Source organism: Mixophyes fleayi, chromosome 6 (assembly GCF_038048845.1).
Source record: "Mixophyes fleayi isolate aMixFle1 chromosome 6, aMixFle1.hap1, whole genome shotgun sequence".
Taxonomy (NCBI): domain Eukaryota; kingdom Metazoa; phylum Chordata; class Amphibia; order Anura; family Limnodynastidae; genus Mixophyes; species Mixophyes fleayi.
This window is the reverse complement of record NC_134407.1, coordinates 159,143,352-159,161,947: the sequence shown is the minus strand read 5'-3', so window position 1 is coordinate 159,161,947 and position 18,596 is coordinate 159,143,352. Positions and strand designations below refer to the sequence as shown.

Below are 18,596 nucleotides of genomic sequence, written 5' to 3'. Positions count from 1 at the left end.
TTTATTTATAAAGCCCACCTAGTAAAATCACCAGGGTACTACTTTTAATCACCTCAGTCTATTGGGTACTCACTCCCACCAGCTCTTCAGCACAGAGAATTTGGAATCTGAGAGAGGATCCAGTAGACTTCCCTAACTGCAGACAGACATGGAATCATAATTCTGGCAGAGAAGAGTACCCATGAACAACCCAAGGGCACAACCAAAGAAGAGGGAAACAACACCTCTCAAATACAGATAAGTTTGTCTCAGTACCCTCACAATACAAATGGAACATACAATGAAAGAATGTGAAGGTAAAATATGGATAAAAAAAATAAAAAAATATATTAGACTTCCCAGCAGCGTGAAGGGTTAAACACCATCCTGTATACTAGAGCTAGCAGCATACAGTATATTTAGCATTGTTGGAGTTTTAACATGTCAGTCATTCCGTTCATTCTCTCGGCCCCTGTGGCCTCAAATTGGAGCCTTGTGCAGAAAAGAGACTCAAGTCTATGTATGCCTCAAGAAAATGTGTTTATTTACAGACCGAGACAGTAAGTTCCAAGTTTATGAGTCTCTTAGCATAGGATACCAAGGCTAGGGACTGCCTTATAGAATATTGTATTTCAATATTAACTGAAAATTATATTTTATGTGGAAATATTATTAGATTTATAGTTCAAACAAGTATTTTGCCTAAAATACAGTCAGATAAATAAGAACGTAAGACTTATGTGCAGCTAGAAAATAACCCAGGGAAAATGTGAAGGAACTCTGCTAAACAGGATCATGTAATTAATATTTGCAGCTACACAATGGAACAAACAAAACTGAGAATGCATTGTCAGTGACAAATATACATGCAAAGGGTGGACACTATGAAATTGTTTAATTTGTACAGATATGAGACAAATATGGGAATTTATGCGTGAACATAGAGGGGGGGGGGGGGTTGGTTTGACAGTGACAATGGAAGTATAAATACTTGAGACATGAAATTTAGTACCCCCATCCCCAACACATTCTAACATAAAAGACAGCCTTGAGAACTGGGCATATCTACCATTGCGTGCACATGGTTCATAGAATGAAAATAGAATTGGATAAATGAACATTAGTATGAATACATGAACAACAAAAAAATTACTATATTTAGCTCAAGATATCACGGTGTCCTAGTGAATTCACAGGTTGCATTCAAATATTGTGTTAGGTCAAAAAATGTCTGCCTCTCAATCATGAAAAGTATCAGGCCTTAGGAAAGGGAGCAGAAAACAGAAGGTTTAGATAATTACAGAGGTATTATTGAATATTAGGTCCTAAAAATTAAATGTATTGGGTACATAAGCTGGCCTTGGAAGGCTTATTTTGTAAGCACTCCAACTCATTTCATAAAGTAAATATAAAATCCTTAATGTTAATAATAGAGTATTTTTTTATTTATTTTTTTTTAAAAAAAGTTGGAACCACAGAGGAAACTTAACAAGCAACTTCAAAAATCCTAAAAGGTTCCTGTTGTTTTACTGGCCCTGAATTATGATGTACTCCGACCCTAAGAGTAAACAGTGAAAGGCCACTTGTGGCCCCCAAAAGGGTCATACACAATTCTCCAGACCAGGGTAATTTTTCCTCTGGTCCCTTTCCTAAGGATTCTGATGTAACAGTGCATTCACATAATATGTATGGCAGTTTAGTCTGGAATGGCTAGCCACTGACTGTTTAATGTGTGAACGCCTTAGCTGATCCACTGATCTCAATGTTATCTGATGCTTTTCGACAAAAAAGGTAATGTGTGGCCCCTTTGTGGGACCAAAAGCCAATTATGAGGTCCTTGAAAATAGTGTTGTCCACCACTGGTATAATGAATTTAGTACTAATGACTTGCTAAAGAAAAACTCATAAGGGGCAAATTTATCAAACCTTATAAAAAGGAAAAGTGGATGTGCTGCCCATAGCAACCATTCAGATTCTAGATATCATTTATCTAGTACTCTAGAAAATGATAGCTAGAATCTGACTGGTTGCTCTAAGCAACACCTCAACGCTTGATAAATCTACTTTTAAGTGTTGATAAACAAATAATATTTTAAAGTTTAAAGGAAGCAGGGACTGAGGTTCCGGAACTGAATAATTGAGATAATAAAAGGGCTCTAGGACTGATTCTGCCACCGCTCCATCGGAAAACACTCAGATTCTGGGGAATTAGTAAGCCTGAGTCGGAAGGGAGACCAATACTCAGGGTCCTATCAAACTGGTGGAGATTTGGCCGAGCAGCCAGAATCCTCAAGATACACAGACCTACCTACAGACCAGAACCCCTGGCCCACTTGGACTATCTTCTGTGGACTGTTATTGCCGGGACTTCGTGCCTGCTAGAACTCTGTGCTGGGGAGGTAACCAGCTAGGGACTTTGTTGAGGCATTTACTTGCACTGGTGATTGACACTTAATTTTGGTGGGGAAACACATTTCTACTTGGGAAGCACTGTTGTATTTTAAGTGTGTGCACTTTGTTTAATAAAATGGATTATTATCTTTTTCCTATCTCCTTACCTGTGTAACCTGTGAACCGGGAATCTGCTGAGCTTCGGTTCCAACCCGTGTCCTCACACTGGTCAAAGTAGATACGTCCTGTCACGTCTTTTGCTGTACTCTGTGCGAGTCTCCACAGCATTACTCACACTCATCTGTGCTACATATGTGTATTACCTCATCTGAATGTTACTTGCTTCTGTATCCTGCGCTACAGAATCTGTGGCGCCTTATATTATTATTATTATTATTATTATTAATACAAAGACAGCAAAAAAACAAGCCAGCCTCCAGTACAGAGGACTCATGTTTGAGGGACAAGTGATTCCTGAGTCACACTCCTGATCACCTGGATTCACTCTTACAGTATAAAAAAAAATGTAGATATTCATATACAGTAAACTATGGCCTTATGTATAGAAGCTTAATTAAATGATCAGAGCAGTAGAACATATATGCCATGTCAGATTTGCAGGATCTTCTTGATGTTTTCCAATATCTTTCCCTTTCTAACGTAAATAGCCTGTAGTGAAAAGAATTTACATTTTTGTGTGAAGGAGGACCCTCTCAGATACCAAAATCTAATGTTTCAAACAACAATCTAGTGGTCACCTCTTACAGGATGGCTCTATTAGCATATGTTACTCAATGGTTTCTGATACTGGGCAAAAGTAGATGGGTCAATATTGAGAATACCTCTCTTTACCATTATATATGCAGTACCCCTGTGATTTGGGAAATGATTGCTTTGCAGGCCAAATTCTATTACTACACAAGAGATATATGGAATGTTACTGGGTTTATATATAAAATATTGGTTCAGCATAGTAAAGTGACCTGATGAGGTTGCTTAGCTAGAGAATTCCGGTGCAAAATGATTTTGGACTAATGGATCATGATGCTCAACGGTATCAGTCTTGGGATTCACTCAACCAAGTCAAATTATCTAATGTTGTTATCAAACTCACAACTAGAGACAACCCTTTATCTGGATTTAACTTAGTTTGAATGGAAACGCCTACCCTTATTTCCCTACTTTATGTAGTGGATATTGCCGTTCGTGATAACACTGCTAAAATGTTGGGAAGAGGATATTGTGTGGTATTTGGGTTAATAAGGCCAAGATCTCTATGAATGTTATACACCTGGAAAATGCCTTCAAAGTGTTGCATCAATGGTACAATGCACCCGTTTTGGGTTGGGTATGAAACGTCTACATCATAATGTCTACACATTCAACATAATCGACATGTAAAATGTGTAGAGTTGTAATGTATACATTCAGAATGTTGATAAAAATAAAATAGTTGTAAACAAAAAATGTCAATTTAAAAAAACAAAAACAAAACAAAAACCCACTACCAAAATCTTGGGACAAGAAGCGTGGGGCCCCCCCTGATTTTATTGCTACCACCTCTAGGGCTTTGCCAGGCTGAGCTGCTTGTGTCACTATAGCAGGGAGACCCACAGTGTGGCGTTCCCCTGCCATAATGTTAAACCAGCCCTAGGCCGGTCAGCACAGGGCTGGATTCCCTATAGAGATCGGGTCTGCAAAACACAATGCAGACACCCCACCAGGTTTAACTAGCCCCGTGCCGGCAATACATCTACTTATATATGCCGCCATTAGAACCCTGTACACATTTGAAATAAATTTTTTTAATGTGTAGACATTATAGGGGGGAGAATTCAATTGGCCGTGTGCCTGTAAAAAGTAACGCGGCCTGCACACTTACCGATATTACGGTAGTAGTGCGCATAATTACCGTTAATACTGTAACTTCATAGCCGACTTTTAGCTTGTGGCTCCTGAGCCACAAGCAGAAAGCAGGGTTAAAATTACTGAATTAACAATAGGTTTAGCAGGGCGTTGCTCTGAAGGTAATTTATATCCCCCCATTGCGTGCAGACATTTTGTACTGTATGTCCACATTTTAACTGTGTAGACAGTATGACTGGCGGCATTATTTTGTAGAATTTCTACTACATCCCCGTTTTAGTCAACTTGCTCAGACAGGGTGCTTTCCTCATATTTGCTAGCACTGCACAGTTGCCTCTATTTTGGAAGCAAGAGTTTCATCCCCCTCACCTCTCCCAGCGGTGGCGGTACTTTTTATTAAGCCAGAAGGTAACTAACGAACGGACAGCGAGCTTGCTTTGCAGATATTTGCAGCAAGGCTGATCTTGGAAAGGTATGACAAGGTTTATTACATCATAAAGAAAGGAAAAACATAATAGTTGGCAAGTATAGTAATACCTCAGTGCTGCAGAAAGTATAAGAGCAACTGTGGTGCTACAGCGGAATCCCCCTCAATAGGTTTTCTTTATAATACTTTTGGATAATTCCGACTCTTCTGTGAAAGACACATCATAACCCTATTTTTTGATTTTGCTTTCAGTTTGTTGACTTGCCCATTCTCACCCCCCCCCCCCTTTCCTGTTAAGTTACACCACTACTATGCAGTTTACAGGGCATCTTAACCATTCCAGATGAGACCTTTATATCATTGTAACCTCTTAAGTCATGCTGTGGTTTAACTAATTTTGTCTTGTTTGGCTGTCTTATTGTATACTACAGCCAATGATAGCCCTCCAAGACTTTATGGCCCTTACCATTCCTGACAACTGCCAAACAATTTAATGTATGACATCATTCTTGGGATAATATGCAGGTATCAAGCATAGTTATATTATATGCAACCGTCTTAATGTAAGTATTTGGAGAGAAATGTACAATTGTTAAAGGTGACTATCTACACAAAGTGGAAGCAGTCATTTTGTGGGCTAAACCCAATTCCCCTACCATACATAAGTAACAGGTACACTTCAAGACAATTTTTATTTTTTCTTTCAATTCAAATAACAGAATTCTGTTTGTTGATGGCATAATCAGTACTCTTTACATTTATGTACTTGTTAGTTAATTAATTTAATTATTACTGTAAGAAAATACAGCAGCTGTCCTCATAGGCATTGAAAACCATAATTTCCTTGGCAGGCAGCAAAACATAATTATGGAGACATAACATCCGAAATCAAACCAATGTAACCAATCAATGAAACTTAATTTTGAATGCAGAACAAGTTGTTTTGGGTAACAATAAAAAGCATTAATTTAACAGGCTTTTTGTTCGTCTAGGACAGTAATTAATATATTTTTATATTATATACCTTATTTTTAGAAACAGTCCTACATAATTAACAACAGAACACAATTCCCAGTGACACATGTGGGCAATAAATTTTTGCACATCATGTTACACTACAACCCTATTATACATCAACACTGCAGATCAGGCCTGCCCAACCTGCAAATTCCAGGTGTTGTGAAACTACAAGTTCCAGCATGCATTGCCAGCTATTAGAAGGCTATCTTCTGGCAGAGCATGCTGGGGCTTTCAGTTTCACAACACCTGGAGTCAGAGGTGGCCCAGGCCTGCTGTAGATGATTATTAGACTGCATTTACAGTATAACTATGAAAAATGCTCCAATGGGGCAGGGACTGATGTGAATGAGTTCTCTGTACAGCGCTGCGGAATCAGTGGCGCTATATAAATAAATGGTGATGATGATGATGATCCCATGCAGCTCTGTATATACACCCCTACCAGTGCACCTTAGTTCAAGATTCCACAGCCTAGAAAATTTTAAATATAATCAAGGGTGCATGGCTATTGCATGAAAGTCCTCTAGAAGAGCCTCTGAGTGAATACAATGCCATAAAAGGGATTGGGCAATTAGTCAGAATAGCCCTTCGGGGTTATGGGGCTCTGCTTATTTATTATTAATAATAATTATTACTGCAGTTATAACACATTGAGAGCCTGCTCAAGATGGGAGAAGTGATCACTTTAACAGTACAGCTTAATAAAAGAAACAGCAATAACATGCAGAATGCAAAACAAAAAAAGTAGTGCTATGCAGAAAATTAACATTTCAAAAAACGGATATTGGAAAGTGACGAACACGCCCATGAGCAAATCAGGCACTATAGAAGAGTGCTCTGTACTTACACATATATTCATTTGGATAACACCAAATGCATTATTACTATCATGTATACAGCACAAACATAAAATACAGCACTGTACAGTACAGACTTACAATCTACTTTCCCTTCTACAGGCACAATTCATAATTAGAAAACAAGGACAAAGTATGCCCAACCCACCAAAACCATTTCTATAGCGAAAACCCTACTTCTCCTGTATACCATGACCATTTTGGATACCAGAAATCAGGTCGGTTGGTATGTATGGTTCAGGATGTTTCAAAGATTATAAGCTATAAAATTTAAAAATAACAATAAAATAAATAAATCAAATTCTGGAGGCCCTTATGAGTGAAACCATCATCATATTTAGTATTCACGGGGGGTACAGTGTTCTCTGCCACCTCAAACTTTACACTGTGTGCTAATTCAGGGATGGAAAAAAAATATTTTGAATTGAAAAGCCATTTAGACAAAGCTAGCTAGCTTGGCATTCTAATGAGCAAGAATGGGGGTATAATGAGAACTACTGCAACTAAAAGGACAACAGGAGCAGTGAAGATACCATAGAAACTTGACTCCTGCTCCCAGATATCTTTACATTGGCCTGTACTCATGCAAAAATAAAAAAAAAGGCTGATAAGAAACCAACACTCAATCGTAGAGTACATATAAATGCAATTTAAAAATCTCAAGTTCTGTGGCAACAAAGGAACATTTCACATACAGTATACACAACTGTTTGTCCAGCAGGAGTTGTTCCATTTTAGTTTTTGCTTGGTACTTAAAAATGTTTTATTTTGATTCCTATAGCTACACAAGTCTTATATAGTGTATCATTTAAAAGAATTACAGTGATTTTGTGTGTAAGAGACTAGAAGTCTTCCAAATTAGTGAACTGTGAGCTTTGCAGACTGACAGAGCAGATTCCTAGTCAGTTTTACATCCGTCCATTGAACATATGAAGTTCACCAGGAGTTACGTGATTCTGAGTGGTTTAAAATATGTCGTACAACAGAAGGAGGCAGCAGTAGAATGGCAATACTCTGCCCAGCAGAGCAATTAACATCCCACCCCCTGTGCTGCTCAGATGCTTTCCGGGGTGAACAAAAGAGATGGCATTACCTTTTTAGAACTATTTAGCTAATTAAAGAACTTCATTCTCAAAGGTGACTGATTTCATTTAATGTGGCAATTTTGCCTGCCATTCAACAAATTTGCAGAGTTAAAACACGTATCACACAAGTTTGTGTTGGTCACAGAACTGGCCTAGTTCTCAATAGTTTAACAAATCAGTACTAGGTTTACTGCTGTACTCAAGCATATACTACTCTCCCGTAAAACATGTATCTCAAACCTATAATCGGAGAGTCATTGCCTATCAAAAAGGAATCACAGAAACCCTTTTCTGAAACAATTGCGTAATCTATTGTCAAGCAAGGCGAACACAAGATATTTCAAAGGAAGTTAAGCATCAGTCCCGTGAAGAATGACTCAGTTATGCAAAACTAGAAACAAGCTAAACAGCAGGATATTGAAGAATTTCATAGTGCAATGTAAAGCTTTCATGAACACAAAGTTTAATCTTCACTGTTGTATAGACGTTGTAATGCTTCGACAACGTATACAGCAAAAAAGGTAAGGTCTTGTGTCTTTAACCATACACTACAAACTGTCAATGTTATACTCACAAATATCTTGTAATCTTAAAACATAATGTTTAGAAGCATATGGTTCACAGCTGTTTTGTGCAGACAGCTTTGCACACACAAAAATCAAAAACAAAACACATGTGTATGTTTAAATTGCTGGGTTTGCTGCATGGATTTTTTATTTGCTTATATCTTATTTTCAGTAGCCTGTCATGTTTAACGAACAAACAGTGCGCACATATTAAAAGACGCTGTTGGTTATAGTACAGCTACATAAATGAGACCAAGAGAGATCATAAAGTGATCACTCACTGCTGTGCAAGGTCCTTTGTATACAGATAATCTGACTTGCAGTGCAGTGTAATCTAGCATCAATATATAATGTAATATCTCACACACATGGATTCTTCATATTTGCCTATTTTTTTGTTTCATAAATGAGGACAATGTGAAATGTACAATATAAAGTCACTCAGTACACACTTGGTGAATTCTACACTAAGAAAGTAACTGCACCCAAACCAGGACTCATGCCATCAAAATCTGACCAAAACATTATGCAACCACCAGAACCCTTCATTGTTGGAAGTAGGCCCTAAAGGCTGCAGGGTTGTTTAGTTTGTGCCAGACATGCACCTTGTCTGACTGTCTAGAACATGGTGAAGAATGATTCATCTGACCATGCCACTTTGCACAAAAGAACCTGCAAAAGTGCATTTCCAGGTGTTTATGCACCTTGACTATGATCGTCTGCTGTGTGCAGTTCTCATCAGGCTGTTTTGATTAAACTGGCTGCTACCGACACCGGTTGAAATTTAGGGGCATATTCAATTAAGATCGCGGTTACGCATGACTGCGCACTTCCCGTTACATCGTAGATTTCCCTTCACATCCCTAGAAAGCTGCGATGTTTCGGTACCGTATTTAAAGTTTATTCGCGCAGCTGCGCTTGACAGCGATCTCCCTTCTTAATTGAATAGGCCCCTTTAAAGTCAATTTGTCCGCAATGACACTTTTTAAGAGTGTATGCTTCCATGCACTGTTTTTCCTTCAGAATTGCATCCAGACTTCATCTTAAACACCATTGCTGATGAACTATTAGCAAGTTGATCTGTCGTGGAAAAATCACCACTTTTTCAGTCACTGAGGTCTCCTATTTCAGCCATAATTATAGACAACTAGGGTAGTCCAGCATTTTTAAACATAAGATTCCACAGCATGATGGCAATATGCTTTACTAATGCATAAGCCTAACCTGTGGGGAAGCTCTTGCTTTCAATATGCTTAATTTGCCCAGAAGTACCTATTTTATACCCACTATCTGTACAAGCAACACTGTGGACCAAGCGAATATGAACTACCCAGCAAGGGTTAACATATTGGAACATCAAATATTTCTAAACAGATGCTTATGGTTTACTCAACTCAAATTAAAAACATACATGCTTTACAAAAATAAGCATTGAAAATATATATGCCATAGATGCTACTAAACAAACAGTTACTCAATAAAAAGGAGAAACAAAATATTCACTAGCACTTTCAGAAATATGTATATTATGTCCTAGAATCTGGAGAAGAAAGGTTAACATACCCCATAACATAACACTCCAAAGATTAACTACTTTTAATATGGCAAGTACAAGAGCAGATGGCAAAGATCGGGGGCAAATGTATTGAAAAGAGGGTTTTTACCCCAAAACTTGCATTTTTTTCCATAATAAATTGAGTTACTCTACGTATTTGGAATTTTACAGCTGTTTTGTTGCAATACTGGTTTTGGGCACCATGAAACATTCAGCTGGGTTTAACACCCATGATTGTGCGATACACTTCAGAGACACAAATCACCTCCTATATTCTTCACTTAAAATTAAATCCCAAAGTGACACACCATGCTCCAATTATGGATGCAAAGCAATGTCACTGTTGCAAGAGACCAATCATTTAGAAAACGTGAACCTAAACTGTGTGAGCAGCTATTACATATAAGATAATTACTAAGGCATACATCATATCATGATCAAGATCAAAGTATTTTCTTTGATTATGACCCTCAGACTGCAAGCTCTCGATATAAAACTTGTATGTGTTTCTTCTAAACCATTTCACTGTGGAACCAAAACAGGTTTTGTTTGGATAGGCTTAGTATAACGACTTTGGTGTACAGCTTCTATAAATCTAAGATATGCTTATTTTACCAGCGAATTGACAGTTCTATTAATTACATGTATCCAACAGACAACCTGAATAGAAACAAGAAAATAAGTTTGTCTATTCAGGTCCACAACTAGACTTTGCAGTTCGATCCAGACCTGATTTTAAATATCCTTAGCCAAGTCTAGATTCTCTTCAGAACAAGCATACTATACATTTATTTTATACGTTTAGTTCAACAATTTTGTGGGTTGTCGCATAACAGCCATCTTTTAAACATGTACTTGAATTAGTTATACGTGGAAAACCAGACATTTTAGCATACAGACAAATGAAGTTGCAGTGCAAAGTTTCAGTTTGTACAGAGCACCTCCAGCCTGAAAAGATCTTAGTGTGATCTCTGTATTCACGACAATTGTAGGGGAGGATATTTCAGACACACTGCTAGGAGATGGAAACCGGTTTCAATGAGTGAGTGTCCTGAAAGAGCTAGCAGCTTCGATTTTAAAATTTTATTTCAACTTAATATACATTTTCTGTATTTTACATGGAAAACATTTTATTTACCACATTAAACTCAATTCTCTTGGTTACTGTAATTCGTTGATAGAATACATGTATGCGGCTCATTGAAAATATTCAGAACTGCAATAGTAGCGATAAAAAACAGAAGGGTGCCACCTTTTCTGCTTATTTGGACAACTGGACTACCAATCGTGTCTGTGAATTGCTAAACAGATTTTTCCTGCTATTAAGTACTTGAACATTTTTTAAAGGCTTTAAAACTTTGTTAATAACCCTCAAAGGACCACTAAACATAGAAACTCACATTGTTCTATATAACAATTTGATCTACTGCTGCCATTCACAAATAACTTCACCGCAATTTTTCAGATTATAATTACATTTGTTGAGTGGGATGTTCCTGTACATAGGAAATAATTCTCCCAATTATATCTTCAGTTATGATCAGGGCCGGCCTGGCCATCTGGCACTTCTGGCAAATGCCAGAAGGGCCGATGGCTAGAGGGGCCGGTCCCCATGTCCGCCGAGCAGCAACACTCTGCATGCTGCTCAGCGGATGGAGAATTAGTGACAAGCCGCCTATGTGAGAAATCACATGGGACGGCACCTGTCATGTGGTGCCGTCCCATGTGATTGCTCGCATAGGCGGCTGTCACTGATTCTCCTTCTGCCGGGCAGCGCGCTGAGTGCTGCTGCTGGAAGTAAGATAAGTATCTGTGTGTGTTTTTGTAATATGTCTGTGTGGCAAATAGTGTGTGTAGGGGCTTAAATGTATAAGATTTTCTATAGGGCTTCAGCATTATTAAATAAAGTAATATATTTTACTGTCAATTAAATATACTCATTACCCATTAGTAAGGGATACTAGTATTTTAATGAATTTATTTGATTATTTTCAATGATATGTGTGGCTGTGTAGCAAATAGTGTTTGTGGCTGTGTGGCTAATAGTGTTTGTGGCTGTGTGGCTAATAGTGTTTGTGGCTGTGAGGTTAATAGTGTGTGTGTGTGGGGGGCTATTAGTGTGGCTGTGTAGCAAATAGTGTGTGTGGCTATTGTGTGGCTAATAATGTGGCTGTGTGGCAAATAGTGTGTGTGGCTAATAGTGTGGCAAATAGTGTGTGTGGCTAATAGCGTGTCTGTGTGGCAAATAGTGTGTGTGGCCAATAGTGTGTCTGTGTGGCAAATAGTGTGTGTGGCTAATAGTGTGGCTGTGTGGCAAATAGTGTGTGTGTGGCCCCATGTTGCTATAGTGTGCACTTGGCCATGTTCATATAGTGTGCGTGTGTGTGCGCACGTGCAGTATTTTAATATAATATGTGAGGGAAGGGAGGATCTTAATATAGTGTGGGAGGTAAGCTATTTAATGGTGGAGTGTAGGTGGGGGCTAATTATTTAAGGTGAGGTGAAGGAACCTTTAATTTAATGCTGGGGTGGTTTAGGGCTATCAGTTAAATAAGGGGCTGATTTTGGGGAGGAGGGCTATTTCTTAAATGTGAATATGAATTATTTATTGTCGGGGATGGTTGTGGAAAATGGCTATATTTATTAAACTTTAAGCCTATTTAATTTATTGCTGGGACTGTTTGGAGGGAGGGAAATATGTTTTGAGTAAATGGGTATACTGTTAATTTAATGTTGGGGCTGGTTGGAGGGCAATAGGTCTACTTATTAAATGTGAATATTATTATTGTAAGGACTGGAGGGAGGCCTAATTATAAAACGTGAGTGCTATTGTTTTAACACCGGTGAGTTTTCTAAATCTCATGTACCCATTTTTTTTACAAAATAGGGCATCCAATATTCCAGGAACAAGACTGAGCTAAAGAAACCAGCTGCTACAAGTGGTGAAAGTGACCAAGACAGGAAGGAGAGAGCAGGACAGTCTGCCAACTGTCCTGAATCTGGTGGGACAGTCCTGAATTTGGGCGACTGTCTCACTTAGTCAGGATATGATCCGACTGCAAGGACAGTTGGGAGGTATATCCCGCTTCACAACGTACTGCTTGTGAAGGCAAAGCTGTGTGCTTCTAACAGTAGTGCCTGTGTATTTGTCTAAAATGATAAATGTAATGTATCTTTATAGTGTATGTATCAATGCCCCATGTTGGCCACACCCAAAACACAATGAGGTCACGCCCTGTTCGACGGCACATGTTTTCTTTCCTGCTGGAACTAAGGTGGGCCTGTGTACCTTAAATGCCAGGGCTGATTTTTAGTCCCAGTCCGGCTCTGGTTATGATACATCCCTGGTACTTTACATGTATATGTTATTTGTAGCTATTTTATAAAGAAAATTACTTATTTTGAACCAAGTATCTGCAGGATTTCTGCAATGACTTTTCAAATGGTAAGGCCATACAAATATATAGTATGGACGTTGTGTGTGTCAACTTATGTCTCTGTCATGTGACCATATTAATAGTTTTGGAAGACTATAAATAATGTTTTGCTTTTCTTCAATACAGATATACCAAAAAAGGCAACCACTTTTAATTCTCGCAGCACAGGAAGAAATCACTTTTCAACAAATCCAAACCATAGTAAAGTATTTTCTTTTTACAATAGGTTTGTTATTAGAGTTGATTTTATGTATTCCCATTATAAGAAAATAAATTCTGCTAACAAATCTTTTATATTATCTCTCTTTGCAAACTAAATCAGAAGTACTCCTATGACTTATAACCAGTTGGTTCCAAATCCTAACAGCCAACATTAGAACAGAAAATGTATCGAACAACACTCCTCAAAAAACAGACATGTCAAAATAATGAGGTCTTACAAGAACACGAACCCTATAATACAATGCTAGGGGTATATTTCTTATATTTACTACGTGGCAGCTCCGGAGAACCGCAGATGCCCTTTAAAGGCATTTTTTAATACGTCACATCGGGCTTTGCCATTTGAAGAAAATGCCTTCAAAGCGCCGATTCCATATACCGTATATACTCGAGTATAAGCCGAGTTTTTCAGCACATTTTTTGTGCTGAAAAAGCCCCCCTCGGCTTATACTCGAGTGATGCTTGGGGTGAGGGAGCTGAGCGGCATCCCTAGTGGGGAGAGAAGGTGCCGTACTTAGTGCAAGGCAGGCTGCAGCAGAGCGGGCAAGGTGGGTGGTGCAGGAAAAGCTGAGCACTCACTCAGACGCTGCCCGGCATTAGACTGCGCATGCGCAGAAGTTCTCCCGGGTCCCGTTGCAGACTGCTGTGCCTGATCGTCTGCGTCTTGGGCTCCGGGTGCTGCCAGGAAAATGTCCACCTTTCACTGCAACTGCGGCTTCCAGATAGACCCAAAAGGTGAGTGCAGTGCCTGGGACACATCATCCTTTATTCCCCAGGCACGGAGCGCTTACTTATACAGGGGGGGGGGGGGGGGGGGGCTTAACAAACTTTATTCACTCACACTTTTATTTGGATTCATACTTTTTGCAATTGAATACAGATAAGGGACTGCAATGTTTGGATTTACATTACCATTTACTCTAGAGATGGTTCTCTCTCAGTATAACTAAACTTAGGAAGACACTTTATAAAGGAATTACAGAACAATTCCTGTGTTCTCATAATAACGTCCCCTCTTTATGTATGATGTCCAGACACTATTAAGGGCAGAATTCTGTAAGTTGTCATGGAGGCATTTATCAGGTGTAGAGAACTTGTAGCACCTGTTGTACAAGTTTCAGCCTGTGGCAGCTGCTTATGGTCCAGAAGAACTGGAGAGCTGAAGGTTGCCCAAACCTGGAACATAGGCTACAGCTCATTGATTGGCAAATTGGCATAATAATGGTGTACCAGGTAGCCATTAGCCTAATGTGGTGCAATCTAGGTAAAGTTACACAGTATAAAAACATCTATAAAAAGTAATCAAAATGGAACTGTTAATTCTATTTTTATTTTTGAAATTTACCAGTAGCTGCTGCATTTCCCACCCTAGGCTTATACTCGAGTCAATACGTTTTCCCAGTTTTTTGAGGTAAAATTAGGTGCCTCGGCTTATATTCGGGTCGACTTATACTCGAGTATATACGGTATACGCCTTTGTGTGTGTGTGTGTAAGGGGGGACGTGGTGGTTTCCATCCAAGAGCCCCACCACCCCCAAAAAAGAAGAGCCCACCTCACCGTTAAACTACAAAGCATACAATCTGCAATGTTTACATCACAGGTATGGTAAAATTTCATAACAAAATAACCAGATCTATTCCAAAACCATAATTTGTACAGCCCTTTACTCAGTAAACCACTTCAAACATATGATTCCTATGAATCCTCTGTGTCAGTAACCCACTCCACTTCCACACACACGCACCAAGTGTGCCACCACGCTCACCTCCTTACACACACACACACACAAAGTGTGCCACCACGCTCACCTCCTTACACACACAGTGTGCCACCACGCTCACCTTCTTACACACACAGTGTGCCACCACGCTCACCTTCTTACACACAGTGTGCCACCACGCTCACCTCCTTACACACACAGTGTGCCACCACGCTCACCTCCTTACACACACAGTGTGCCACCACGCTCACCTCCTTACACACACAGTGTGCCACCACGCTCACCTCCTTACACACACAGTGTGCCACCACGCTCACCTCCTTACACACACAGTGTGCCACCACGCTCACCTCCTTACACACACAGTGTGCCACCACGCTCACCTCCTTACACACACAGTGTGCCACCACGCTCACCTCCTTACACAGTGTGCCACCACGCTCACCTCCTTACACACACAGTGTGCCACCACGCTCACCTCCTTACACACACAGTGTGCCACCACGCTCACCTCCTTACACAGTGTGCCACCACGCTCACCTCCTTACACAGTGTGCCACCACGCTCACCTCCTTACACAGTGTGCCACCACGCTCACCTTCTTACACACACAGTGTGCCACCACGCTCACCTTCTTACACACAGTGTGCCACCACGCTCACCTCCTTACACACACAGTGTGCCACCACGCTCACCTCCTTACACACACAGTGTGCCACCACGCTCACCTCCTTACACACACAGTGTGCCACCACGCTCACCTCCTTACACACACAGTGTGCCACCACGCTCACCTCCTTACACACACAGTGTGCCACCACGCTCACCTTCTTACACACACACAGTGTGCCACCACGCTCTACTTCTTACACACACACACAGTGTGCCACCACGCTCACCTTCTTACACACACACAAAGTGTGCCACCACGCTCACCTTCTTACACACAGTGTGCCACCACGCTCACCTTCTTACACACACAGTGTGCCACCACGCTCACCTTCTTACACACAGTGTGCCACCACGCTCACCTTCTTACACACACAGTGTGCCACCACGCTCACCTTCTTACACACACAGTGTGCCACCACGCTCACCTTCTTACACACACAGTGTGCCACCACGCTCACCTTCTTACACACACAGTGTGCCACCACGCTCACCTTCTTACACACACAGTGTGCCACCACGCTCACCTTCTTACACACACAGTGTGCCACCACGCTCACCTTCTTACACACACAGTGTGCCACCACGCTCACCTTCTTACACACACAGTGTGCCACCACGCTCACCTTCTTACACACAGTGTGCCACCACGCTCACCTTCTTACACACAGTGTGCCACCACGCTCACCTTCTTACACAGTGTGCCACCACGCTCACCTTCTTACACACAGTGTGCCACCACGCTCACCTTCTTACACACAGTGTGCCACCACGCTCACCTTCTTACACACAGTGTGCCACCACGCTCACCTTCTTACACACAGTGTGCCACCACGCTCACCTTCTTACACACACAGTGTGCCACCACGCTCACCTCCTTACACACACAGTGTGCCACCACGCTCACCTCCTTACACACACAGTGTGCCACCACGCTCACCTCCTTACACACACAGTGTGCCACCACGCTCACCTTCTTACACACACACACAAAGTGTGCCACCACGCTCACCTTCTTACACACACACACACAGTGTGCCACCATGCTCACCTTCTTACACACATACACACACACACAGTGTGCCACCATGCTCACCTTCTTACACACACACACACAGTGTGCCACCACGCTCACCTTCTTACACACACACACACAAAGTGTGCCACCACGCTCACCTTCTTACACACAGACAAAGTGTGTCAGCAGCTCCCCCATACCCACACCAAATGTAATAGCAACTTCCCCATGCCAGCACCAAGCATGACAGCAACTGCCACTACATATAAGTGTGACAGCAGCCCCCTTAAATACACACTACGTGTGGCAGCACCCTCACCACAGCACAAACATCAAGAGTGACAGTACCCCCACCACCTCTCACACATACTGTGACAGCACCCTCACCAGGAGACAAACAAGAGTGACAGTACCCCCACCACCTCTCACACATACTGTGACAGCACCCTCACCAGGAGACAAACATTAAGAGTGACAGAAACCCCCACAACTCCCTGACACACACTGTGACGGCACCCTCACCACTGCACAAACATTAAGAGTGACAGAACCCCTCACAACTCCCTCACACACATTGTGACGGCACCCTCACCACTGCACAAACATCAAGAATGACAGCACCCCCTCCATTCCCCTCACACACAAAGTATTACATTAAGTATGATTAACGTCCAGCCGTCTTGTCATGTAGACATACACCCACCCCCGCTGTCCTCGGAACCTTACCAGCCCGCTCCCATTCACAAAACCCAGTCCTCCAGTGCCCACATCGTAGCTCCTTACCTCGGGGGGGACTCAGCTGCAGCCTCTTCCCCCAGGGAGGTGTTTGGTCCCTGCTGCCCTCAGGGGAGGAGGATAGTAATAGGTTAAGTGTCCTTGTTTTTCTTCCTTCTACGCCTGTTGCACATTTAATTCCACGGGTTGCTGTTATGTATGCATCTGCTAGTGTAGTATATATGATATATAGCTTGTTCAGCTGGAAATCCTCCGCACGCTCAGCAGCGCCACCTGCCTGGGGTAACGTTTTACTCCGTCAGCCACCAACACGCCCCCATCCGTCAGCCGTAGCGCTCTAGTACGCACGCATTCACTTCACCAAGCCCGCCTGCTGCAATACTGGCTGCGCGCGCAGTATGTCTCCATTCTATCAATTCCTTATACACTGCCTCCGACTAATAATGAATTTTTACTAGAGAAGTAACTAGGTATATAAAATGATCTAACAATAGTTCCTCAGCTCCGTAGTTTACAACGTCTTGCCGCGGCCATTTTTACGGAGACCAAGAAGTAATGTCATAAAGAGTCACATTACGGCGAGCACAGGGAGAACAGAAACCTCCCGTTGAGCAGAAGGGCTTCAGTAAAATGACTGCCGCATTGAACGCAGGATGGGATGTGACATATCAGTCTCCTGTGTTATAGGAATGGAGTGCATCGTCTGAAAATTCTTTCCTATGTCATCCTTGGACACATCGTAATAAAACTTTATTAAACCTTGTACCTAATGACGTAGTACAAGCTAGTTTTTTCCTATTAACGATATATGTTTTCTGTCAACTGTTACATCGCTTCGTCTTTAGTTAGACGGACGAGGATAAACAACAAGAATTGCTAAAACATAAAAGACATACCACGTGGTTTATGGTAACCAATCGGGAAGACTTTTCTGGTATAACCGCATTTCTCATTCTACCAGTGACCACTGACAGCTCTGCTGGGATTATTTCTATTGGAGGGAGGTTCCCAGCAACCACCAATCAGTGCTGACCATAAAGGAGGTGGT

The 18,596-nt window shown here is 41.3% G+C and overlaps 1 protein-coding gene across 2 annotated transcripts in view; it reads right to left on the bottom strand.

The window, feature by feature from the left end:
- LOC142094597 (signal transducer and activator of transcription 5B) overlaps window positions 1–18,106 on the bottom strand; it is a 133,959-nt gene extending 115,853 nt beyond the window's left edge. For both annotated transcript variants that reach the window (XM_075176915.1, XM_075176916.1), the window contains exon 1: window positions 17,597–18,106. The gene's annotated coding sequence lies outside the window, so the exon portion shown is untranslated. The remainder of the gene's footprint in view (window positions 1–17,596) is intronic.
- Between the last annotated feature and the right edge of the window lie 490 nt (window positions 18,107–18,596).